This window comes from Aquarana catesbeiana, linkage group LG05, assembly GCF_042186555.1.
Source record: "Aquarana catesbeiana isolate 2022-GZ linkage group LG05, ASM4218655v1, whole genome shotgun sequence".
NCBI lineage: Eukaryota > Metazoa > Chordata > Amphibia > Anura > Ranidae > Aquarana > Aquarana catesbeiana.
Genome location: NC_133328.1, coordinates 595178210 through 595204139, shown reverse-complemented (window position 1 = coordinate 595204139; position 25930 = coordinate 595178210). Strand labels below are relative to the sequence as shown.

General features: G+C 40.4%; 1 protein-coding gene across 1 annotated transcript in view; it reads left to right on the top strand.

Annotated features, from left to right (window-relative positions):
• The window catches only part of CSMD3 (CUB and Sushi multiple domains 3), a 1635173-nt gene that overhangs the window by 314412 nt on the left and 1294831 nt on the right, over positions 1-25930 (top strand). The window lies entirely within an intron of this gene.

Genomic DNA, 25930 nt, shown 5'->3' with positions numbered 1-25930 from the left:
AAACAATCGAGGGGCCACTGGTAATAACTGTTTTTTTTTTTTTTTTTAAGTACAGGGGCTACCCCCCACTGCAAGCACCAAACCATATACACTGAATCCAATAACACTATCTGGGAGTATATTTTTAGTATTTATTGTTCAATTAAACTTTACCAGTTGAGGGGTTTAGGGTCACAGTATACTTCAAAATGATCAAAAGCAGTAATGGAATGACACATTTCTCAATAATCTTGTAACAGTAGCCCTTCCTGGAGGTAACAGGGAATGGCCAGTATATCTAGGATTCTATCAGAGCATCCCCAGTCCATGTAGAAACCTTTGACACTTAGATTCCTTCCAGCACAATCATACCCAAAGTCCACAACATCATCACAATGTCCCTAGAGCTGTCTGCCACCCAGCATAAACAGGTAGATCCTCAGTGAGAGAGATCCTTCTCCAGACCTAGGACTTTAGAACAGTGCCCTCCAGCAAATACCCCTTTAGCGGCATTCCCCGGGCCCTCAGCCCAGCTACTGCTGAGACTCATGTTGCAATCTCCTGTCTGAGAAACTTTTTCCTGGGGCAGTAGCCCCTCAGGAGACTGGAACTCTCCCTGAAGAGGACATTTACTTACCCAATGCTTCCTGAATATTTATCGCCTTCCCGGCCACCTTCTGGACAGCTCCTCCCAGGTATTGGCTGGGGCATGATAAACATTAATACTGGTCATCTGCATCTCCCTGCCCTATTATCTGGAAGCTTCTTCCAAAGACAGATGGAAGACATTAAACACCCAGCTTAGGAAACCCCGAGCAGACAAAAACAATCAATCACTACTCTATTCACTACAGTGAAGCCTAAAACTAAATTTACCTAGCAGCCTAACTAGGAGGGTGCTACACTTGATTCATAATAAAAATAGAAAAAGGAAAAATGTGCGACTCCAGTAATTAGTCACCAGGCAGTTATCTTGACATCCAATTTCCAAGAAGACTGCATGCAGATCATAAACATAATTAAAATAGATGTATTGTCAGTAATGCAGATAATGATCACATCTCTTTATTTAACGCCATTGCTAAGTTACACATATATGCCAAGTTCCAAAGTTTAAACCGCAATGGTAATTTAGTTCCTATGAACCTATGACTATGCTGGCAAACTACGAGCTGGAGAGCAATCAACTGGCTATAAAAGACACATTCTTCACAAGACCGGTCCCTGTGGCTCCTGCCCCCTCCCTTTGGGTGGTCTAGCGGTCTTGTGCAGTGGACTGTTCCCAATGTCATCACGCCTATAGACCTGCTCTGGATGTGATGACATCAGGAACAGTCCACTGCTGGATCGTGAAGGATTGTTTGCTACTGGAGCAGAGGACCTGGTGAATATTAGCTTTCTGGGAAACTTTTTTTTGCCCAGAGTTGGGTTTTATAATTTATCCAAAGCCACCTCTTTTTTGGGGGGGATAGAATAAGTAATGGTTAAAATTCCTCTCAGTGCACTGCTGATATCCAATTGGGTTAGTTTACTAAAACTGGAGAGTGCAAATTCTGGTGCATCTGTGCATGATAGCCATTCAGCTTATAACTTCAGCTTGTTCAAATGAGCTTTGACAAAAAGTTGATTGTTTTTTATGGAGTGCTGCACCAGATTTTGCACTCTCCAATTTAAGTAAATCAACCCCCAATATAACATAATTTAGTTACAGTACCTTGCTCCATTGGGTGGCCTGGGCTGTTTGCCTTAAAAAAGAAGCTCTTACTGCACAGTTTGTGAAACTAGTATGTGACATTTTAACAGGGAGGCATCATTGTCTTTTAAATGGGTGAAATTGCTGCCTTAACTGGAATTTCATACTGCAGGTTCCAGTTAATTTTGAGGCCCTCTTTCCTCTATTAATGTCTTCTGTGACCTCCATTATAATCACAAATCTAAATATCATTGAACCTTAATGGAATTCTAAGGTGCTAAAGAGTGAGAGAGGAATTAAAAGAATTATACTTTTACTTCAATAGGAAGGTTCTCATTCTGTAAAAGGTTGCTGAAAATCTGTAGATTTCAGCAAATTTGAGTATTTAGGAATTTTTCTATTGAGGCAATGAGAAAGTTGAATTTTTTTGGTAGCTTTTAAGAGTGTAATGAGCTTTAAAAAGCTCCTAAGGGTTATGGAAGCTAAACTATTCTGTAGATAGAAGATGGGGTGAGTGACGCTACCCTACAAGGTATGGGGATAATTAGCGGTATGCCCAGCCTTTAAAAAGGAGGGGGGAGCCTATCCCAATAGAGCTAGGTGAATATATGTGTGCACGTCAAAGTAAATGTAAAAAATGTGCTAGTGCATATATAGCTAAAGTGAACCCAAATAATTGTTGTAAGTGGTCAAACAAATCTAATCGTGTGTCAATCTCAACACATAATGCAAAAAATATACATATATGTCTAATAAGCCAATAATGTAAACTTAAAAGGCCATAATGACAGTGTTATATAAATGAAATAACCAAAAATGTACAAAACTGTAATTATAAGTGAAAAAATAAACCAGTACTAAATAGTGAAGTCCCATACACAAACGTGTAAATTAAAAACAATGGAAATATATATAGAGTCTCACACACAATGTGTGTAAAAAAATCAGCATATAAGTCCCAAAAAGTGATAACTATAACACATGGATAAATAATGAAGAATATGATTCCAGAGTAGCCAATTCCAGCTCTTTCAGGTGATTTCTGTGCTCAACAAACCAAGTGACTTGAAGTGCTCCCCCCGTTGGGTCCCCACTTGCCAGAAGTTGTTACCCCTGCAGGGGTAATAGGCTTATGCGGGTACCGTGGATAGACTTTCTCCTCAGCTCTCACAGCATTCCCAATGTTGGTTTACATATTGCACATACTTCTGCATACCTTATACCACATATCAAGTTGTCTCTGCTTTTAAAAGCATTATCTTTTTATACATAGGTCTCCCCATGTGAGCTTTACCAGATAATACCTGTCTTTGTTAAAATTTTCAGTTGTCCAGTAGTCTGAGAGGCTACGGCCGGCCACATACATGGAGGAACTTATCATGTAACACTGGTCATTTTATATGTGCACTAGCGATGGTTTGCTTTATAAACTCGTTTATTAATTATATTGTATATGCCTCCTATACACCTCTGTCTGCAACATGGTATCTCTGTTTGTTATATGACCACTAAGGACGAACGGACACACACAAGTTTAACTAACCAATGAGAAACTGCCGCTTGATGCGTGCTGCATAGAGTTACCTCCCCTCCAGCTTACTATTGACACTCTAAACAGCTATTCGCTGCATCCCGGGAGGGGGAGGAACTTGCGTGTTCATCCACCTATATTAGATGTCTAGTGGAGAAAGATGGCGCGGCCTTTGAGGACGTCCAATGATGAAACGCATAAGGCGGGGCCACGCTTTGACGTCATCTCCGATACGGAAGTGGGAAGCCTGGAACGCAGGTGGAACACACACAATGCGGACTGGCTTCTCCTACATACCAGATCTGCAATTGTTTGAGCTATTCCATACTGTGGATGGGAAGCCACTGATTTTAATTTATTTGAATAAAACTTATTTTAACTACTACACTATGGGAGCCCTTTTCTTCCTCCCTCTGAGGACCCATACCTGAGAAGTTGTGGAGTGACCCCTAGGAGGTGCAGACCAGTGTATAACACCCCCAATGGTGTGGAAACAGCTGTAGCAACCTATTGGACCAACATTGGGAACGCTGTGAGAGCTGAGGAGAAAGTCTATCCACGGTACCCACATAAGCCTATTACCCCTGCAGGGGTAACAACTTCTGGTAAGTGAGGACCCAACGGGGGGAGCACTACAAGTCACTTGGTTTGTTGAGCATTGAAGTCACCTGAAAGAGCTGGAATTGGCTACTCTGTAATCATATTCTTTATTATTTATCCACGTGTTATATTTATCACTTTTTGGGACTTATATGCTGATTTTTTTACATACACATTGTGTGTGGGACTCTATATATATTTTCATTGTTTTTAATTTACACATTTGTGTATGGGACTTCACTATTTAGTATTGGTTTATTTTTTCACTTATAATTACAGTTTTGGACATTTTTGGTTATTTCATTTATATAACACTGTCATTATGGCCTTTTAAATTTACATTATTGGCTCATTAGACATATATGTATATTTTTGCATTATGTGTTGAGATTGACACACGATTAGATTTGTTTGACCATTTACAACAATTATTTGGGTTCACTTTAGGTATATATGCACTAGCACATTTTTTACATTCACTTTGATGTGCACATATATATACACCTAGCTCTATTGGGATAGGCTCCCCCCTCCTTTTTAAAGGCTGGGCATACAGCTAATTATCCCCATACCTTGTAGGGGGTAGCGCCATTCACCCCATCTTCTATCTATCTTTTGTAAGTTCCCCCTGGGAACCCAATAGGGGGGCTGCAACCCGCACCTATCCTGAGCGCGGAGTACACTACTTACTTTAATCTATTCTGTACCTGTTCTTTTGCCCAAAAGAAGAGGCCTATCATTAGCCCCTCAATGTTTTACTTTTTTCAGAGAAAAATTTAATAAATTGACAGTATATAAATAACAATCAAATCCACAATAAAAACGAAAGCTAGAGATACAAAGAACACTGCATGAAAAAAAAATGAACTACCCAAAATTGTCTAAAAACCCACACCCTCTAAAGAAGTTAAAAAAACTTTTTTTCAAGCAAATTTTATTCAAGAAATTAAGCTAAATTGAGAACCATAAGAAGATATGTACCACACTCAAGGTGAGTGGCTCACAACAGGCTCCACTGCAAAGTCCTCTGGTGCAGACCTTGTTTGTCAACTTTCCTATATGAACTGACGCTGGTTTGAAAGCAAAGGTTGAATCTGTTCTTTATTGGGTCTATGATAATACATAGCTAGACCATTTAATTATTTTGTTCAGTCATCTTATGGCCATTTCAGTATGCAATATTCAAAGGAAATGCAGATCTTCAGAAGGTCTGGGTAAATGTCATTATAGTAATCACATTAAAAGGTAATAAAGCCTATGTCTTATCTAGTCTAGGAGCAAGAGATTCTATCACTACAGATTTTATGAAGTGTACATCTATGAGTACATTGAGTTTCATTACTCAGAACTGGATTAAGCCATTTTACAGGCATTATACATCATAAAGCTTGAGCAATATAGAAATTGTCTAACCTGGAAAATACAGGATAAGCTACATTTTAAGTACTCTTGAAGTCAGTGAGTCATTTCATTAACAAAACTTAAAACCCAAGTGTGGCCAGCTGGCTTCCCTAATACTCCAATGGCCTTATTCAAAGGCAAATATACATCTTTATTCAATGTGTCTATTACCAATTTAATTCACCACGTGGAAAATATCATTACTGCTTTACTACTTTGTAGTAATTAACTCATGTCTTTTGAATTATTAAGTTTTAGTAATTAATAGCAAAAGCCTAATGTACCTAAACCAAAGCAATAGAGTTATTTCAGTTAATTAAGGGAAAAAGGTTAATTTTCTCAGAACATATTTCTTATTTTTAATTGCTAAATTAACATATGTTAGATAAGACAATGTAATGCCCATGTACTAAATCAGTGTAGCCTTTTTTATCCTAAATTTTGAGTCTTTATTTTTTATTACATAATGAAGGTGTAACAGGCAAGAATCACATGGTTCAAGGGAAATGCATACTAAAATTCAATTGTATTTGTAAAGTCAAAGGCACAGTTGGATTATATTGGTAATAAATCAGAAGAAAACATAGCATTACTTACCATAATTTTATACTGGGGTAGGAAAAAATGTCTTAGAGCAACATTGACCTTCAAAAAAGCAATGCCTAGCAAAAATGAAATCAATCAATAAGCTGCTAATGCTATTTGGGGAAACTAGCAACCCTGACAGTTGCATAAAAAAAATCTGTGTTCCCTGCAATAAAACAGGTACAGTGTAATAGTCCCCTTTTCAGTCCCCTACTTTCATTCAACTGCTGCAGACCCACTTTGACTCTTAAGTATTTAATGCTTTCAAGAGTGCTTCATCTTTGCATTCCTCTCTGCTATTGATCCATTCTTTGAACCTCACATCACTGCTGTGTCTAGTAATGATGTAAGGGCCCAAGGCTTAGCAAGTTTCTACTTGCATCTATGTGACAACACTCAGTCCTGGTGATAGGTTAGGCACCAAGCATGAATTGTAGAGAGGTAGGGGGATGTCCTATTTCCTCTACCTGGGAAGCTAGTCCCAGATCTCATGGGCAGATTGAGGTTTGAGGAAAGCACAGAGATGGTTGGTGCAGACAGCTTATGATGTCTTTTAGCAGAGCAAACCTATTACCTTTTCTGGTTTGGCCAAAGCACAAGTTTGCTTTACAGACCATTGCATAAAGAAATTGTTTGCATTTGTTGCCCATCATAAGAGATGGGAGACCCTTAAATGAGCGTGTTCCTTCTTGATATAAGCATTTATTATTCCGTTCAGAAGATTCACCCATTAATGTCTTCATATCATTAATGAGAATGTCTGGGTCAGCAAAAATTTATATTCAAAAACATTCTCCAGTCTTGTGATCAAAGTTTCTAATTAATATATAACACCACACCTGATATTATCATAGATGATCATTCATGTGCATTCAACATCCAACTGTGGACTAGGGATGAGCTTCGTGTTGAACCCATGTTCGACTCGAACATCGTCTGTTCGATCGTTCGCCGAATTACGAACGATATGGGCCGTTTGTGTGGCGCGTCACGGCCCATAATTCAATGCGGCATTGCAGTGCATTGCTGGCTGATGATTGGCCAAGCATGCACTATGACCTGCATGCTTGGCCAATCACAGCACTGTCAGAGAGAGCTGTAATTGGCCAAAGCCAGGGTGACTTTGGCCAATTATGGCTCAGGGGCTTTAGAACATGCTCCACATGCTCCACACTATATAAGGCCGCCTGCACGGCGGCCCTGTGTAGTGTGTTCCGGCGTGCTTAGATAGAGAGAGAGAGACAGTGTCATTTCATTTGAGCTAGATAGATTAGGCAGGACAGTCAGTGTGTTAGCTGCACTTACAGTGTATTTTGTATACACTGTATTCAGTTTAGCTAGAGCCGTTCCTGTTATCTTCCTACTGACAGGCAGGTTTGTCTTGTTACAGTATTTACAGCTACCTAAAGAAAATTGCTGGTGTTATTTTGATCTATTTACAGTTAGTGTAGTGCGTCCTCCTCACAGTGTTCAGTTAAAGCTACAAGTTAGTTTAGTGTGACCTCTGCACAGTGTTCAGCTAAAGCTACAAGTTAGGGTAGTGCGTCCTCCTCACAGTGTTCAGCTAAAGCTACAAGTTAGTGTAGTGTGACCTCTGCACAGTGTTCAGCTAAAACAACAAGTTAGTGTAGTGTGCCCTCCTCACAGTGTTCAGCTAAAACTACAAGTTAGTTTAGTGTGACCTCTGCACAGTGTTCAGCTAAAGCTACAAGTTAGGGTAGTGCATCCTCCTCACAGTGTTCAACTAAAGCTACAAGTTAGTGTAGTGTGACCTCTGCACAGTGTTCAGCTAAAGCTACAAGTTAGTGTAGTGCGTTCTCCTCACAGTGTTCAGCTAAAACTACAAGTTAGTGTAGTGCGACCTCTGCACAGTGTTCAGCTAAAGGTACAAGTTAGTGTAGTGTGTCCTCCTCACAGTGTTCAGCTAAAACTACAAGTTATTTTTGTGCGAGCTCTGCACAGTGTTCAGCTAAAGCTACCTGTAGAAGGTTGGTGGTGTTTTCCTGATCCTATCACTACCTCAGGCAGCTAAATAAGCTACAAGTTAGTTTTTTGCAAGCTCTGCACAGTGTTCACCTAAAGCTACCTGTAGAAGGCTGGTGGTGTTTTCCTGATCCTATCACTACCGCAGGCAGATAAATAAGCTACAAGTTATTTTTGTGCGAGCTCTGCACAGTGTTCAGCTAAAGCTACCTGTAGAAGGTTGGTGGTGTTTTCCTGATCCTATCACTACTGCAGGCAGCTAAATAAGCTACAAGTTCATTTTTTGCGAGCTCTGCACAGTGTTCAACTAAAGCTACCTGTAGAAGGTTGGTGTTGTTTTCCTGATATTATCACTATCTCAGGCAGCTAAATAAGCTACAAGTTAGTTTTTTGTGAGTTCTGCACAGTGTTCACCTAAAGCTACCTGTAGACGGTTAGTGGTGTTTTCCTGATCCTATCACTACCGCAGGCAGCTAAATAAGCTACAAGTTAGTTTTTTGCGAGCTCTGCACAGTGTTCAGCTAAAGCTACAAGTTAGGGTAGTGCGTTCTCCTCACAGTGTTCAGCTAAAGCTACAAGTTAGTGTACTGCATGCTCCTCACAGTGTTCAGCTAAAACTACAAGTTAGTTTTTTGTGAGCTCTGCACAGTGTTCAGCTAAAGCTACCTGTAGAAGGTTGGTGGTGTTTTCCTGATCCTATCACTACCGCAGGCAGCTAAATAAGCTACAAGTTCATTTTTTGCGAGCTCTGCACAGTGTTCAGCTAAAGCTACCTGTAGAAGGTTGGTGGTGTTCTCATACTACAGGCAGGCAGTTGATTTTGCTAGCTGCAGTATCAGTATATATATATATATATATATATATATATATATATATATATATATATATCCCAGCTTAGTGCAGCTACAGGCCATTAATATGTCTGGAAGGCCAACAAGGAGAGGCAGACAGTCACAAGCCAATAAAAGAGGGCAAGCAGGCCCTGGTCGTGGAGACGGTGCATCCTCATCAGCACGTGGCCGTGGGACACGCTTGGCCTTTTTTTCAGCAGCTGGCCGTGTTGAGCCACAACATGTGGAAGACTTGGTCGAGTGGATGACCAAGCCGTCCTCATCCTCATCATCCTCTCTCACCCATGCTCAGGGTACTTTGTCTGGCAAAGCAGCTGCCAACACGGCCTCTTCCCTCGGCTCAATGACATCAGTGACTCCTTCCCTAGCCCCACCATGTCCTCCTGAGGAGTCCCTCGAACTGTTTGACCACAGTGTTGGGTACATGCTCCAGGAGGATGCCCAGCGTTTAGAAGGCTCAGATGATGATACTGAGCTAGATGAAGGCAGTAACGTGAGCACAGACAGAGGGGGTGCCCAAGAAGGACAGCAATCTGGCAGTCATTCTCCCCCTGCTGCAGCATACTGCCAGGTTTGCTCCAGTGATGAGGAGGGAGGGGATGATGAGGTCACTAACTCAAAGTGGGTACCTGATAGGAGAGAGGAGGAGGAGGAGGCACATCACCAACGAGGCAGGATGCCCTCCAGGGGCCAGCCTAAGGGCAGCACACTGACTGCATCACACCCCAAAGCTCCGCATGTGCAGGGCGCTGCTGTCTCTGCGCGTTATTCCAAAAGTTCTTTGGTGTGGGCTTTTTTGAGACTAGTGCATCAGATGGCACCGCTGCTATTTGCAACATATGTCTCAAGCGTATCTCTCGTGGCCAAAACATCTCCCGCTTGGCACCACATGCTTGACCAGACATATGTTGACCTGCCATGCAGTTTGTTGGCAAGCGTATCTAAAAGACCCACACCAAAGAACAAAGAGGACCTCTCCTTGCTCCTCATCAGCTGAGATCTCCAACCCCACTATACCTTCAGTCCTCTCTGAGACCTGCACTGAGAGGAATGAAGGTGTAGAATTAGGTGTGTCACAGCCAAGTACTTGTGGGCAATCTGCTTTTGGTACACCGACGTCAGATTGTACCAGGCAAATTTCCCTGCCCCAGCTGCTGCACCGCTGAAAGAAGTTCGCTCCCAGCCATCCACATGCCCAGCGGTTGAATGCACTTCAGCACTTCAACTGCTGCCTTTTCAGTTGATAGGCTCTGCCCCCTTCCGTGAGTTTGTGGAATGTGCGGTTCCTCAGTGGCAGGTACCCAAACACCACTTTTTCTCACGGAAGGCGACTCCGGCTCTCTACCGGCATGTGGAAGGCAATGTCTTGGCCTCGCTGGACAGGGCGGTCAGCGATAAGGTGCATATTACCGCTGACTCATGGCCCAGCAGGCATGGACAGGGACGTTACCTAAGTTTCACCGTGCATTGGGTGACTCTGCTGGCAGCAGAGAAGGATGCAGGACAAGGTGCAGTAGTGTTGAAGGTTGTTCCACCACCACGCCTCCAAAATGCCACTACTAATGATTGTGACACACCTCTCTCCTCCACCCCTCCTCTTCTTCTTCCTCCTCCATGGCCTCTTCTTGTGCTTTGTCCTCGGAACCAGCGGTGCTCTGTAGCCGTTCAAGGGGCTATGCAAGTATGCAGGCCAAAAGATGCCATGCGGTGCTTGAGCTGGTGTGCTTGGGGGACAGGAGCCACACTGGGGCAGAGGTTCTGTCAGCTCTGCAGGGGCAGGTTCAGAGGTGGTTGATACCACTCCAACTTAAGGCAGGAATGGTGGTTTGCGACAATGGCACCAACCTCCTCTCTGCCCTCCGACAGGGACAAATGACCCATGTGCCCTGTTTGGCTCACGTCCTTAACTTGGTGGTGCAGCTGTTCTTGGGCAGGTACCCGGGCCTATATATATGAGTGTGGCTACAGTGGGGGTAACCCCCCAGATGACGTCTTTTTAGGACGAAACGCGTCAGGTAGGACCCCATTGTCGCCACTTTGTCACAGCGCTGTATATATTGGACTTTTCCTTGTATTTCCTTGTTATTTTTTTATTAAAAAATTTTATATTCGGATTCACACTATGTGGCCCTTCCTTTCTTATCTCCATATTTACATCATCATCTAACCTATGAATGCTGGTTTGAGGGATCTATCCACAGAACACCTCATCCCCCCCCCAGGACCCATAGAATCATCTATATTCTTGGGACACCTCACACCTTTCAAGACCCGGGGACCAGTTGGAGGAATCCAGCCAGCCGCGACAACACAGACATCTACAGCCACTTACCACCCAAGCCCTATCTGACCCAATTTGGCGTATGCCCTGTCGGGTCCACCACATCTGGTAAGCCTTTTTTTCTTCCGGTGGGAGTGAGCTGATCTACCTTTTGGGACATTGGATTCACCTGTGTACAATACGTCCACTTGAGGACTAACTATGGTTACATTTTAGTCATAACGTCCATACTAGGACTTTTTGCCCAGGGATAGGTTTTTATTTAAGCATACCTACCCATCTATTGTCATTTATGATATGGTTTAGCGCTGCACTCTCTTTTTTTGTTGTTTTCTACCTATATACCTTGTTGGTTGTGTTAGCTGCTTCCCTTTCTTTCTTTTTTTGTTTTTTGTGAGCAGCGCAGAATTATTTTGCATATACTCCTCTCTGCCCTCCGACAGGGACAAATGACCCATGTGCCCTGTTTGGCTCACGTCCTTAACTTGGTGGTGCAGCTGTTCTTGGGCAGGTACCCGGGCTTACAGGATGTCCTGAGGCAGGCCAGGAAAGTCTGTGTGCATTTCCGCTGGTCATATAATGCTAGTGCTTGGCTGGCAGACCTCCAAAAGGAGTTTAACCTGCCCAAGAACCGCCTAATCTGTGACATGCCCACCAGGTGGAACTCAATGTTGGCCCTGCTGCAGCGGCTGCACTCGCAGCAGCGGGCCATCAATGAGTACCTGTGCGACTCTGGCACCAGGACAGGGTCAGGGGAGCTTGTTTTTTTTTAATCGATCACAGGGTGCGTATGTCCACCGACTCGGTCGATCGACTGACCTTCATAAAAATGAATCAGTCTTGGATCACCACCAGCTACCAAGCACCTGATGCTGATGTAAACGAATAATTTTTTTTTAAATGTCAGATCCCTTCAAAGACTGCCTATGCTGATGCTGAGTGACTATCCTGAGTAATTATCCTCTTCCTTCTCAATGATTATGCTGATAGCTTGTAAGAACATTTTTGGTTCTGGGCACCACCACCAGTGCCTAAGGCCCAATTTTTCAGCCCCTGTCTAATTGGGGCGTGTAATTACAATTTTTGATGCAATACTTTGCAGCAGGGCTCGTTCCTGCATTCCAACTAGAGTATCTGTGAGGGGTTGCAGTGTTGTGGCACCAGCACCAGTGCCTAAGGCCCAATTTTTCTGCCCCTGTGCAATAGGGGCATGTAATTACAATTCTTGATCTAATATTTCACAGCAGGTCCCTGTGAGGGCTTACAGTGTTGTGGCCACAACAACACCTAAGGCACAAATTTCTGCTAAGTATATAGGGTAGGCCCCTACTTTCAAACATCCAACTTACAAACGACTCCTACTTGCAAACAGAAGAAAACAGGAAGTGAGATGAAATCTACCCCTAGGAAGGGACATTCTCTCCTGTAAGAGTTAATATGGGAAAAACATTTCTCCTTTCCACTGATGCTTTATCACCAATCCTTGTTTCACAAAAAAACCCAAATTTTCAAAAAACATTTGTCATTGGGACAAAAAGTGAGGTGAAATCTTCTGAAGAGGAGCACAGGCAGCAAAACAAATGTCACAGGGGTGATAACCCTTCCCTATGTTTTCCAAAAAGCTTAAAATAGATTTTTTGGCTGGAGCTAAACACGTTCAAAATGTACCAGTTCAAAATTACAAACAGATTCTACTTAACAACAAACCTACAGTCCCTGTCTTGTTTGCACCGCCTGTATACTGCTGTTCAGAGTATAAAGGGCCTTTCCTTTTTTAATTTGGGTGCGGGGTTCCCCTTAATATCCCTACAGGACCCAAAGGGCCTGGTAATGGACTGGAGGGTACCCATGCCCGTTTGTCTCACTGATTTTCATCCGTTGCCAGGACCCGACATTACATTAGAGCGACAAGCAGTTTTAAATGACTTTTTTTCCTTTAAAAATTTCATTTTGTGCAGGGACTGTTCTAAGCACGGGAAACAAGCGCCACTTTACAGGCATACTATAGACACCCCCCAGGTACAATATTTAAAGGAATATTTCACTTTTTTTTTTTTTACTTTAAGCATCATTAAAATCACTGCTCCCGAAAAACGGCTGTTTTTAAAAGTTTTTTTTTGCATTGATGCATGTCCCCTGGGGCAGGACCCGGGTCCCCAAAGCCTTTTTAGGACAATACCATGCAAATTAGCCTTTAAAATGAGCACTTTTGATTTTGAACGTTCGAGTCCCATAGACGTCAATGAGGTTCTAACGTACGTGCGAATTTTCGGTCCGTTCGCAGGTTCTGGTGCGAACCGAACCGTGGGTTGTTCGGCTCATCCCTACTATGGACCAACATTTTTTGCACAAAACACAAGATTTGTATTATGCATATGCTTTTACTATTTCTTCTGATAGTAGAATGATCTACTTAAGCAATCTGCAAGTCAGGAAATTGTTCACAGTGGTGACAAGGGCACATAAAAACAAAGTCATTTATGTTTTTGCCATCGAATCACTTTTAATTAGGTCTAATCAGGAATCACTGTTTAAATTCTGCATCTCCCTACTTAACATACCAAATTTTGTGCTCATTGTTGGGCGGCAATTTGAACTGTCTATGTAAAATACTGCAAATGGTAAATAGCATGGTTATAAAAGACAGTAGTTTTGTTTACTGATTAATCTATTAATCAAGCTAATCATATTAATAGTCAGTGCCTCACATGTCTGTCCCATTGGAGAAACAGCAACAGTTACCTGCTAAAATATGTTTGTTTAGGAAATACTTTCCACAATACCACAATTATTGAGCTATTGAACTATGTTTGTACTTTCTACAGAAAATGTAGCCTAGTTGAATGAATCAAAGATGTTTCTATTTTAGGTAATTGTAGCCTAGGAAACACAATGCACAAAATACTTTCCTTATATAATAGTAATAATAATTACAATTTGTCTGAATCAGTCAAAAAGGGGACATCTCTATTAAAGTGGACCTATACTAAAATATCAAACTGTTCTAATAGTCCTGTTGGGGTGCATAAACCTTTCCTGGAAAAGATTGTACTTTAGTCTCTTCTAGTGCTGATAATATGACCAAAGGCTCTGCTGGAGCTTACAGAAAAGCAATCAGAACAGTAATCACACCCACAAGTGCCTATACATTTGGTGTTTTAGGTCTTCTATTACTCCTTATGTGTCCATCACAGCAATTATACTATAATTAATAGTGTATGAGCAATATAGTAATTGGAATAGTGACAGAAATGGTGCCATTAGTAGTGGATATTAGTAATCATTATAATGATAGTGAGGTCTGACAAGTCCCAACTGTGTGGAGCGAATGGGGAAGCCATACTGAACACAGTGTCACCATCAGTTGTAGTAAATAGCCTGTAAACTGTCTAGTGAGCAATCCACATTTGCAAGTCTGGGTTTTGAACTAAAAATTTACTTTTTTACATCTCAAGCTTTCTACTCTGGTTCACATTCCAAAACTCCATGGAGTTACAGTACTTTCATAAAAAGTATTTACACTAATGTATGGAAAGATGCCATTGAGTTAGACACCAAACACACCTATATTACATGCTTCAATACAACACAATAGACTTTCTGATAATTACATAAGTTCCATATTATATAACAAATTGTAATGTTATTATGGTAAATAATATGTTTGTTGTCAGATTGTAAAACCTTGCCAGATGGAAATAGAGATGTATTTAGAATAGTCAACACCAAAGGCATGTCTGCTGGGCACATAAAAATACTCCAGTACTATGAATGAGCTTTGGACTTGTGTTGAACATAGTCTATCCGCAATTTGCTGAACAGGTAATGAATTGCTCATGTTTGGCAAGTTTGCCCTCCCCAACCTCCCAAAGTCTGTCATTTAGTGGCCATAGCAATGCCCCCACTAAATTACATGATAGATCCTTGGTACTGCTGAACTGTAACAGCAGTGGAGATGGTGAATAGGGATTTACTGTACACACCTGGGTTTGTTTTCAGAGGTTCAGCCAGACATATTAAAGGTTTGGATGTTGAACTCAACTGAAGTTAACAGGAGGTGAATCTGCCAAATTAGTTTTCCACAAGTATTTTTTTTTGTGTGTAAAATGTTCCTTAATTTACTGTAATCAGTCCTAATTAACTCCTTATTCTCCTTCTCCATTCAATTACTATTTTCCCCCTGATTTTCTTTTTTTTTAACTATTTTATTAACCATTGATATTTATTATATTTATATTTAATATTTTTTGTTTTTCTTTGTTTTGTTCATTAATATTTTTAGACATTTAACATGTATATACATATTTCACAATAAAAAAATGTGTAAATAAATTTGCAATGCTTTCTACCAGAATCATAATTTAATGTAATTTTTAACAGGACACATTACAGAATAACATGTTCTCTTTTTATCTGCAGTAACAATATTTATTTTTAAACTAACACCGGTCAAAAAAATAAAAAGTGCATTTTGTTGAGTTTCGTTACATTATATTGTCTAAGGATTGCAAAAGGAAAAAAAACGTTGTTGCAAGACAATATCATGAAAAGAAAGCCTTTTTTGTCTGCAAAAAAACAATGTATGTATTACCGTGTTATCTTAAGTAATGACAAAGTTGTTACCGAATAAACAGGTCCATAGCAGAATTATAAAAAATGGAGGTGATTAGGTATGGGATGGGGAATGGTTAAAGAAAAAGTATTGTCACAATGTTGGAAACCTTATTGAAGCCCCAGGACACCTTACAGCACTTGGTCCAGTTTAGATCCATGCTGTGGTTAGTAGTTAAAAGTAATATTTTATTTCTATCTGTGCTAACTGTAGCTCCATCCTAGGCTGATGCCCAATTTCTGGATGCTCGTATAGGGAGTTACAGCCAGCATTATAGGCACTGCTCGTTCTCTTAGGTTCTCACTGCAAAACATAATAGGAAAATGGAGGCTTTTATTGGTCATTTGGGACAATTTAATGCCTTCCCCCAATAGGACTTGCTCAGCTTGCTGTACCTGCAACACCCAAGAGAGTCAGCTAAAAGCAAAAAGATGCACAGGGAAATATAACCTGAGGGAGCAACTTGCTGCTGCCAGTCATTTTCAGTGACTGCAAGTGACAATAATGCACATAACTCCCTGCCAGGGAGGTTGCAACTCTACAGACCATAAAAGCAGCAGGTGGCTAGATAACAGTGAATCATGATCAGATGTAAGTTTTCCCTCCAGGCACCTGCCTCCTGCTTCATTACACTCCCTACTGTAAACCCAACTGATGCTGCTGCCATAGAAGTCTGTGGTGTTTCTTGGAAGTCCCTGTTTGCTAATAGAAGCTACCTAGATTACAGAAAGTCTTCATCAACAATGCTTTGTTACTGCATTTCAATACCGGTGTATCAGTCAGCACTGATGGAGCTGTGTAATCAATCTGCCTGCTGATAGATCACACAGCCCAATGTTGACAGATCCTCCACTTTTGTGAGTGCTTGTGTTGTAAATGATACCAGCTAACCTTTCCTCCTGCTTTTGTGAAGCTAGTGCTAAAGCTTGTTCCTGCTGCCAGAAACCAGCACTGTCAATCACATTGAATTAATTGTCTACTTGTGAGCAGCGCTGTCAGTCAGTGCGTTCAGCAACCACAGGATAGAGCAGACCATGCACATAGTTTCCTGAGGGATTCAACATGTTTTTTTTTTTTTTTTTTACTTTGTGCTTATACGTTGTTTTAAGTTTTTTCTTTTTTAACATTTAGTCCCCTTTTTACTGTTGCTACTGTCTGTTTTGCAGTATGTTTACTGTAATGCCCTGTACACATGGTCGGACATTGATTGGACATTCCGACAACAAAATCCATGGATTTTTTCTGATGGATGTTGGCTCAAACTTGTCTTGCATACACACGGTCACACAAAGTTGTTGGAAAATCTGATCATTCCGAACGCAGTGACGTAAAACATGTACATCGGGACTATAAACAGGGCAGTAGCCAATAGCTTTCATCTCTTAATTTATTCTGAGCATGCGTGGCACTTTGTGCGTCGGATTTGTGTACACACGATTGGAATTTCCGACAATGGATTTTGTTGTCGGAAAATTTTATAGCAAGCTCTCAAACTTTGTGTGTCAGAAATTCTGATGTAAAATGTGTGATGGATCCCACACACGGTTGGAATTTCCGACAACAAGGTCCTATCACACATTTTCCGTCAGAAAATCCGACCATGTGCACAGGGCATAAGTATTTCCTGCACTGTTTTTCTATTTATTTTAATAATATATATAAAAAAACAAACACCCAGTTAAATCTCTGAATACTCGAATGCCCTATATAGCAATAAAATCATTTTGCTTCTATAAAGGGCTACCATAGCAGCAAATGTTTCAGACACTTTTTAAAGGACAGAATTGCAACAGTGAATGCTGTGAATAGTGCATGTTTGTGTTAAAACATATTGTGGTGGCTAATGGCTAGTGTAGCACCAGCTACTGTAACCCCCCCGTACAGCCCCCGTACACGTGAGCGGAATTTCCGGCGGAAAAATCTTGAATGGTTTTTCCGACGGAATTCTGCTCAAGCTTGGCTTGCATATACACGGTCACACCAAAGTTCTCTGAACTTTCAACCGCCAAGAACGTGGTGACGTACAACACTACGACGAGCTGAGAAAATGCTTCAATGCTTCCAAGCATGCGTCAAATTGTTTCCGAGCATGCGTGATTTTTTGCGTGTCCAAATTGCATACAGATGATCGCATTTTCGGATAGGAACTTTTCCCAACCGAAAAATAGAGAACATGCTCTCAATCTTTTGCTAGCTGGAATTCCACCAGCAAAAGTCAGATGGAGCATACACACGATCGCATTTTCCGACCAAAAGCTCTCATCGGAGTTTTGTTGGCGGCATTTCTGATAGTGTGTACGCGGCATAATTGGAAGATTTTTAGCACATTTTCTTTCTTCTCTAATCCAAGCATCCCTAGAAATTCTGTACAAATTCTATTTATAAAATTTATAGAGATGGGTGAAAGGTTCGGCCCGAACATTTGCCCATTTGGCCGTTCGGTGAACACCCGAATTTGCAGGGTAAGTCATCAGCTGTCAATGGGTTTCCCCGCTGACAGCTGAACAATAGAATAAAACATTTTTAATAAAGGATTTGTCAAAAACTATCTCTTGTGTTTATTACTTTTTGCCACTTTTTTGGTGAATGGGTATGGGTATTTTGTACCTTATACCCATTCACATGTGGGGGCGGGTTCTGTGAGCTCTCTTGTTAAAGGGGGCATCCAGATTTTGATAAGCCCCCCCACCCACCCACAGACCCTGACAACCACAGCCCAGGGTTGTTTGGAGGAAGCCCTTGTCCCCATCAACATGGGGACAAGATGCTTTAGGGTGGGGGGGCAGCCACCTCCCATGTTGAGGGCATGTTGCCTGACATGGTTCATAAGGGGGGCGTTCGCCTGTCCCCCCCTTTCCTGTCCTGCCAGGCTGCGTGCTCAGATACGAGTCTGGTGTGGATGTAGGGGGGACCCACACAGTTTTTTTTGTGGGGTTCCCCTCCAAATCCATACCTGTCCCAAAGGGTCTGGTATAGACTGGGGGGAACCCCACACTGTTTTTTTTCTTTATTTTTTCAATAGCTGGGTGCCGGAAATTGCAACAGTGAGTCATTTTAAATGTGATTTGACTTGGGTTAGAACATTTGCCCTGTTTGGGAGTTCTGCTGTGAACCGAAAAGGGGGGTGTTCTACCCATCCTTAATCATTTATTGTTTTCTAAAAGCAAAACATCAGTTTAGCAAGAGGTGTAGTAGGAGGAGGGCAAGAAAAGGAAAAAGAAACACAGATTTCATAGTAGAAAAAAAATGCTAAAACTTGACTTTGTCTGCAATAATTAAGATGTAAATTAGCAACACTGCTAAGTGGTATGGTAACATCCGCTGTACTTACACCTCCATTCACAGATGAATTCACATGTCTGTCTGTGTCACAAAAACAATGTTTTCTTACAAAAACAAAAGAGAAAACAAATTAGCTGTGCTAAAAGCCATTTGGATGTGGAAGTCCATTCTTCCAGGGCAAAATTACATAAGTAAATCATACAGATGTTCAGTGAGAGCACACATACAAATTAGAAGGTTACATCTGAGCGGAAAATCAGTTTAAGCCATTTATGTTGAATATCTAAACCATATACATACAGTATCTCACAAAAGTGAGTACACCGCTCACATTATTGTAAATATTTTATTATATCTTTTCATGTGACAACACTGAAGAAACACTTTGCTACAATGTAAAGTAGTGAGTGTACAGCTTGTATAACAGTGTAAATTTGCTGTCCTCTCAAAATAACTCAACACACAGCCATTAATTTCTAAACGGCTGGCAACAAAAGTAAGTACACCCCTAAGTGAAAATGTCCAAATTGGGCCCAAAGTGTCAATATTTTGTGTGGCCACCATTATTTTCCAGCACTACCTTAACCCTCTTGGGCATGGAGTTCACAAGAGTGTCACAGGTTGCCACTGGAGTCCTCTTCCACTCCTCCATAACGGCATCACGGAGCTGGTGGATGTTAGAGACATTGCGCTCCTTCACCTTCTGTTTTAGGATGCTCCACAGATGCTCAATAGGGCTTAGGTCTGGAGACATGCTTGGCCAGTCTATCACCTTTACCCTCAGCTTCTTTAGCAAGGCAGTGGTCGTCTTGGAGGTGTGTTTGGGGTCGTTATCATGTTGGAATACTGCCCTACGGCCCAGTCTCCAAAGGGAGGGATCATGTTTTGCTTCAGTATGTCACAGCACATGTTCACATTCATAGTTCCCTTAATGAACTGTAGCTCCCCAGTGCCAGCCGCACTCATGCAGCCCCAGAATAAAATATTTAAAAAATGTGAGGGGTGTACTTAATTTTGTGAGATACTGTATCTAACATGATATAATGTTTGGGACTAGACTACAGTCAAAATAAAATGTGGCAGCATATGACAATAGTTAACCACTTCAGCCCCGGAAGGATTTGCCCCATTAATGACAAGGCCATTTTTTGCGATACGGCACTGCCTCGCTTTAACTGACAATTGCGCGGTCGTGCGACGTTGTACCCAAACAAAATCAACGTCCTTTTTTTCCCACAAATAGAGCTTTCTTTTGGAAGTATTTGATCACCTCTGAAGTTTTTATTTTTTGCACTATAAACAAAAAAAGTGACTATTTTGAAAAAAAACAATATTTTTAACTTTTTGCTATAATAAATATCCAAAAAAAAGTTTTAGAAAACAAATTTAATCAACACTTTAGGCCAATATGTATAAAGATGTGCAACAAAACATTACGCTAACTAGTGAAAGAGGAGCAGCTACATACAGTGTGACAATGACTATATTCAGAATGTGAAAAAAATGTAGCGCATAATAAAGAAAAAATTAAGAAAAAATACACTGCCCCCACAGTTAGAAATACTCCCTAGGACACACTTAACCCCTTGATCGCACCCTAGTGTTAACCCCTTCCCTGCCAGTGACATTTATACAGGAATCAGTGGCTTTTTTTTTTAGCTCCGATCTCTGTATAAATGTCAATGGTCCCAAAAAAGTGGCAAAAGTGTCCAATCTGTCTGCCCCAATGTCGCAGTCCCGCTAAAAATCCCAGATCACCGCCATTACTACTAAAAAAAAATAATAATAAAAATGCCATAAATCTATCCCCTATTTTGCACAAACCAACTATTATACACTTATTACGATTTTTTATCAAAAATATGTAGAAGAATACATATTGGCCTATATACAGAATGTGAAAAAAATGTAGCGCATAATAAAGAAAAAATTAAGAAAAAAATTTAAGTTGAAGCATAATAAAGTCCATGAAAACACAAGTCCTTCAACCTAATATGGTGAGCAAACATAAATGCAAGAAAGTCTATAGACCAAAAGGCAGATAAATAAAATTTGTAATGTCCAACCATATGTGAACACGGACACAATCACAGTCACGATGGGAACCCACGGTAGGAATCTGGCAGATGGAATGTGCTTCATATGACAGAGACTAGGCATTCACTCCCATCAGAATGATATGTGGAAAGAAAAAAGGGGTGCTTCCACATAGTGCAGATGAATGAGGTATTTTATTGCTAAAAAAACTGGGGCATGCCCCAGTAGAAGACCTTTGGGTCGAAACGCGTCGGGCTTTCCATGTTGCCCTTGATTTTAGTGTGATCACAGTTTATTTATTGTACTGGTTTTTTTAGCAATAAAATACCTCATTCATCGTCGTGGGTTCCCATCGTGACTACCTACCTGGCAATCCCTGGAGTTCCTGCAGAGTTCAACCCAGAAGTTCCGACTACCTGGATATCTCCCTATCTGCCCGGGATGGCACATTGCCTTTCAGACTCCATGTCACTGACAGGGGAGTCCATTCCATCTGGTAAGAGTTTTTACTTATTATTCTCTCATTGATGCCATCATTTGTTTGACATGGTTTTCTTCCACGGATCAACCCTGTAGTTTGTCAACACTTAGAACAACCACCATCCTCAGTGATTGTGTCCGTGTTCACATATGGTTGGACATTACACATTTTATTTATCTGCTTTTTGGTCTATAGACTTTTTTGCATTTATTTTTGCTCACCATATTAGGTTGAAGGACTTGTGTTTTCATGGACTTTATTGTGCTTCAACTTTAAATGTTTTCTTAATTTTTTCTTTATTATGCGCTACATTTTTTCACATTCTGTATATAGGCCAATATGTATTCTTCTACATATTTTTGATAAAAAATCGTAATAAGTGTATAATAATTGGTTTATGCAAAATATGGGATAGATTTATGGCATTTTTATTATTTTTTTTTTTTTTAGTAGTAATGGCGGTGATCTGCGATTTTTAACGGGACTGCAACATTGGGGCAGACAGATCGGACATTTTTAACACTTTTTTGGGACCATTGACATTTATACAGCGATCGGAGCTAAAAAAAAGCCACTGATTCCTGTATAAATGTCACTGGCAGGGAAGGGGTTAACACTAGGGTGCGATCAAGGGGTTAAGTGTGTCCTAGGGAGTATTTCTAACTGTGGGGGCAGTGTACTGACTGGGAGTAGAGAGACATTGCTGTTTCTAATCTCTAGAAACAGCAGATGTCTCTCCTCTCCCTGACAGAACAGGGATTTGTCTGTTTACATTGATAGATCCCCCGTTCTCTCTCAGGAGCAATCGCGGGTGCCGGATGACATCGCAGCCGCTGGGCACATGCATCAGCTCCCATGTTATGCGGCGGGCACCTGCCAAGTCTATTTATAGGGCCGATGTACAGCTACGACGATTTGCCCAGGAAAGCCAACCTGCCACAGTATAAGGACGGCTGCAGGTCGGCTAGTGGTTATGTTATGCCCATATTTTTTTTTTCCCTTTCAGATAGAGTACGAGAGGGTTAAGACACATATCAAGTTATCCTTTTCTGTCTGTGTTTCACTGGGAGATTTCTCTTTACCTCCTGTCCTTGAGATGCAACAGAAAAAGGGAGGTGATCTCTCCAAAGTGAAAAAAGGAAGACTTGGGAAGACTTTCCCCTATGTCTTGCTATGATTACAACTCCAAATTGTGGGTTCCCCTCACTTTTTATCTTGTTAACAATGGTCACCAGAACAAAGCATGAGGATGAATCTCTCCAACAGCAACACAGACAACAATAATACTTTCACAAAAGGTCTCCATTTAAAACAAACAAAACAAAATAAAAATAAATAAAATAAACTCAACATACACTTTAAAATTGTTGTTCTTTGGTGAGAAGATATAGCAGTAGTCCAACCAAAAATGGATTTGTGGATTCTTGAAACCCATCAATGGCAACATATTTGCAATGCTTAAAGTATGGATTTTGCATTTGCTTCTTGCTTTAAAATTTACCTGGTTTTAATGGCAACTGTGGTGACTCATGTCTTGGTCATTAAATGGATATAAATGAGGCTGTATTCAAAACAAAGTAACCGGTCATACTACTACTGTTTAAAAAATGTTATACTTTTGTATAGGATGCATTAACCTCCCTGGCGGTATGACTATTTCAGATTTTTGCGGTACAATTATTTTGCATAGAAATTTGGTGTTTTATATTATAAGCCTGTAATTCTTAGCAATAGCACACTTAGATCTGTCCACCAAGAGTCTAGTAGATATCCCGGGTTTGATGAAGATGGTGATGATGGGTTTGAAACACAAAATCATAAATTATAATATAATAAATAAATATAAATAATTTTAAAAAATTATAATATAATAATAAAATAAATTTCCCCACAATTCACTATCGCTCAATTCTGCAAGTGTTCTAATTTACTATCACTGTTTTCTAGCTGGTCTAAAGCCACTTTGGATGTAAAGGGACACTTTTTGGTTGCTATGGACAATCTCAAGTTTCCAGGCAGAAAGAACAGTATATATCATATAAAACTGCATGCAGGGCATGGGCCAAAGCATTGGGGACAAAAGGGATGTGAAATAATTTCATACAGTACTGTAATCTGTAAGATTGCAGTACTGTATGTGTTATGATTTTTACATTTTCTGAATTTGCCGCCAGGCTCCGCCCCCATGCGTTGCGACACTCGCAGGGAACGGAGCCTGGCACAGAGAGGCTTTGGAGGAGGACAGAGCCCGCAGACACCGCGGGGGGACATCGTAGGATCCTGGGGACAAGGTAAGTAACCTGCACCAGGATCCTGAGATGTAATCCCGAGTGTGGCTCGGGGTTACCACTAATGGTGCTGAAATTTATCCCCGAGCCACACTCGGGAATACCATCAGGGAGGCTACAGTGAAAAAACACAAGGGTTTACATCCCCTTTAACTTAGATGCATGCTGAGGTAAACTTTTACTCTTGAAATGTTTGTTTAAGATTCCTTTGGTGCGCCACTTACAGTACTTCCAAGTGAGTCAAAACATACAGGCAGTATACCCTGAGAAATGTGATTGTTTGCCATAAGCCAGGACAAGGATGAGAATGGATGACCAACAGCATGCATATATTAAAATTAATTTTGCAACATAAGCTCTCACATTTCTGTAGTTACAGGCTCAACTGTTTACGCAACATTAAAATAATTGAATCACCTGGTAGAACAATAATGTTTATAATTTATATTTATTAGATTGGTTAACAAACAGCAAACTCCCTATTTTATTGTAGTTTCCTTTAGCCAGTATTTGTTCACTGACAGACTATTGTGATTGTGTTGCCATCTAAAAATGCATCAAATAGCATTTCAGCTGTCTGAAACAAATGGGAACAATTAATTTAGCATGACAAATTAGCTCAAAATGTTGATAAATTCCACCTATTGTGTTCAGAGATAACAGTTGCTGAGATGATATATATCTTTCAGTGTGGCAAAGCACTGAAATAATATACTATGAAAATAAATGTTGGTTCGCTAGTTCCCCACAAGGAATTCATTTTTTCTGTAAATGCTAAATGTTTACTTTATACAGAGATTAAAATAAACTTTTTCCAGGATGAACATGGAGGCTGTCATTGCTGACTTCTCATTCTAAAAATGCCAGTTGCCAGGCTGTTATGCTGACCCTTCTGGCTTTAATTATTTGAGTCACTAATTCAGAAAATGTGTGTAGATAAGACCTATGACTGGATTTACATATTTGTTTCCAGTCAATGAGCACATGGAACCCCTGGCCAGCATTCAGGCAACTTGCTTTTTCTAAAGAAGATCATCAATGGAAGCCTCCATATTTCTTTTAGGAAAGATTTAATTTAACGTGACCCCAGCTATTTCTTGTGCTATCCATTAAACAGTACTGTATCTGTACATAGATACTGTTGTGAGCTCTTCATTTCTCCCTCATGATGTCACAACTCTTTAGTAATCACTAGATAGCAGCTGTGAAACTCTGTGTAAAAATGTGCTTAATGTTATGAAGAAGCAGGACTGCAGAGTGTGCCTATTTTTCTGAATATGATGATTTCTCCTTTCCCAAATGGCTGGAATTATTTTTTTTCTTTTAGCTGACAGCTAATTGAGCTTTAATATATTAGTGAACTGTCAGTCAACTGAGAATACTTAATTTTTTTGGCAGGTATGGTGTCATCAGTTTTTGGAGAAAGAGCTGATGTAATGTGAAGTCAAGGGGGAGTAGTGAAGTTGAGAGAGAAACCTTGTTTTGCTCTTTGCTGGCCTATGATGTTACACCATGAGCAGCGTTGTCTTCCAAAATCTCTTCCCTTCACATTTCTTCATTTATCTTTTAAAAATTGCACTGTGTATTTCTATATACTGTATAGTATTGGATGATATAGTGACATATTTATCTTAAGTTATGTAATTGCAAATACTGTTTACAAATATTTAATATAAACCAAATGGGCCGGTATGGGGTGGCATGCTAATCTTTCCCAACAGGTTATACATACAACTTTTTATTGTTTGAACATTGCACTAACACCATATTGCATAGATGCAGCACTAAACCGGACTGTTAATTTGATTATTGGATGGATGCATGGATGCGTTTTTTTGTATTTTTTTACTTTTTATTGTTTGAACATTGCACTAACACCATATTGCATAGATGCAGCACTGAAATGCATGAATGCAACACTAAATCGCATGGATATTTGTTTTGAATTATTTATTAATGTTTGAAAATTGCTCAAGCTTTGTGGAATATTTGCAATACACAGGCTGATTGGAGCACTTTTACCTATTTATTCATTCATTGAAGTTTATTTCACATTAATGTATAGTATTAATAGATTTTGTATATTTTGTATGTTTAGCACAATAGCACTTTATTAATATTGCAGTAGAAATTTCTTACATTTTATTTTGATAAGCGCAGCGTGTGTACTATTTGGTTTAACTATTTTGCATGGTTATGAGACATGCGTAATGTTAGCAGCTGATCATTTGCAAAGATACACTATGTTGGAGACCAGGTTTGGTCATTACCTGGAGGCTCACAGGACTACAAATTAGCATTCTACGAATATTTAATAGTTACCACT